Source organism: Gavialis gangeticus, unplaced genomic scaffold, assembly GCF_001723915.1.
Source record: "Gavialis gangeticus isolate Ggan-Ray unplaced genomic scaffold, GavGan_comp1, whole genome shotgun sequence".
In the NCBI taxonomy this organism is placed as follows: Eukaryota; Metazoa; Chordata; order Crocodylia; family Gavialidae; genus Gavialis; species Gavialis gangeticus.
This window is the reverse complement of record NW_017728997.1, coordinates 22,236,307-22,238,806: the sequence shown is the minus strand read 5'-3', so window position 1 is coordinate 22,238,806 and position 2,500 is coordinate 22,236,307.

Here is a 2,500-nt window from a genome sequence, read left to right as displayed (position 1 = left end):
CTCAGCTTCAGCTTAATAAGAAAGGATTGATGTTCACACTTCGCGGTGAGGTTGTGTGGGGTGATGTTTCCACTTGTAGCGGAGAGAAGATTATTGAAAAAAAAAAAAAAGATGAATTGGGTGTGTGAATGTGCACCCGTGCACATGCGCGCATGGTTGGGGGGGGTGAAGAAGGAAGTAAAAAACAGCTTTCCAAGTAAGGGGAAACTAAGGAATGCCAATGGTATGTATATTTATATATTTTATATGTCATTTTTGTTTTGTTGACACAACACACACATCAACAAAAGACAGAACATAACCAAAGTGGAGCACTCCACTTCTCATATAATTCTTCCCTGGGGAGAAAATGAGCAAAAAAAATAAGTCTTACATGACAAGTGTTGTTCAAGTCACTGAATATGCTCAGATTACAAATACTATGATGATGGGGGCAGTGGGAGAACCTACAGAGCAGGGGTGTCAAACATACAGATCTAGATAGATCTAGAGAGACACAGATCTAGACCAAACATATGAGCTGGATCTAGACCATAGAGCAGTGCAGTCTGGCCAGAGGGACCAGGGCAAGTGGGGATGAAGCTTCCTACTGACATCTGGGGTACAGAGCACTGCTGAAGATGTGGGTTGTGGAGGGGAGAGACAGCTGTGTTAATCCCCATGCTGCTAGCACTGTTTGCCCTGTTACCTTACCACCACCCTGTCAAGATTCAGCTCGTAGGGTGAGGACACTTAGAGTCCCTTGCTATAGAGGATGGAAGAGTTTAGTGAGGATTTCTCACCAAAGGATGCCATTAATACCACTTTTTAAAAATTTGTTGAGTTGTTGGGAAGCTGCAAAACAAGGGGAAAAACTCTTGGAAGTTGGCCGTTGGGTATTGCTTATGGTATTTAGGGGGCACACTGTGTCTGTGGCAAGGGGCCAATAAAAAGCACTTTTTGCGGGTTTTCCATCCTGACCGCGAGGGATTTATTCTGTTACCCGACTCCTGTATCAGCACACCTGAGCCAGGGCACCACTATAGACATCAGATGCTACCTGCTGCCTGGCAGAAGCAACAACCAGTGACATCACCGAAGAAAATCCAGAGGTGTGGGCCATCACAGCCATTCTCAATGGCCTGTTCTTGAGCACCAAAAGCACACCTTATAGCCCAATGAACTTTCTCTTCCTTCTGCCTTATACATTAAGTACCAAGAGCACGCACAGTTCTTTGAGAAAACATGGTGGAAGATGTAGTCTCTGCTCCATGAACCTCACAGCTGAAGGGTTTGCTCCTGCTCCCCTTGGCTTCAGTGGGTGCTGAATCAGGCTATGGAAAGACATATTCACAACCACAGGATGATGAGCCTGCTCAGGGAACTGTCTTGGTTCTGCAACTTCTCCCAGCCCTACCATCCTCTTGAAGTCCACTGCAGCAGCTTGCTTTAGCCATCCAAACAACTCCTCAGGGCAGTGAAGGTTTTGCTATGGACTGTTATACATAATGTCTATAAGCATTTACACATCACATCCAGATTAGAGTTCAAAACTGAATTAAATGCCAGTGAATCCCCATGGTCTTGTTTTAAGCCAGCAAGATAAAAGCCTAACTTTAAGAAAATCAGAGCCAAATTGTCATGGAGACTGTGTCTCTGCGTAAAACCTCCCCATTGAGAGACTCCACAGAGTTGTAACAGCGCCATGGAAACCCTGGAAAGCCACAGCCATGTTTGTTGCGTGGCCGGTTGACGTGCTAGCATGGGATTGTGAGCCAGATCCTGCTCTGTTACCCCACTGTAAATCTACAGTGGCTCAATTGTTCCCACTGGTGTTACTCCACAATTGATACCAATGTTACTGCCATTGGGATCAGGCCCTCCTTCATATTATGAAATGCCAGGTGAAAGAATTTCACCACGCTTGCATTTTATGAAAATGGAGAAAAGCATAGCATGCAGACATTCAATCTCCCATTGGAGATAAAGCGCCTTCATTTAGTAGCTCAGAAAATCAATACCTGTGATTTGATATGAGCATTTATATTCACTTAAGTCCTTTCTATCACTGAGCCATTGGGGGAGAGCAGGAGAGCCTCATTTAGTTCAGCAGAAATGTGCAGAGTGTGGCGCAGAGCGAATTGTCGTCCACCGTCTGCACGTATTAATGTTTCTTGCAATTATTCTCTTTACGTGCCTCTCTCTTTCCCACTGTGATCAGAAAAGGTTTAGCCCCGAGACACGGCCAAACGACAGTCCAAAGACTAATAACCTGACTTGCAGGTTATGCCACATCGCACTTTAAATACTCAGGTACAGCTAATGACTGCTTTTCTCCCAAGAGGCAGCGCTCCATTTCTGATTGGAGCAGAAAGGCTGCTCCGCTCCAGATGGAGGTCCGCATGCTAGGCCATGAGTCTCTATGGGCCCGAACCCTGCATTCAATTTAAAGGATGACAGCATAGAAAATCCGTGTGTGTGTGTGTGTGTGTGTGTGTGTGTGTGTGTGTGTGTGTGTGTG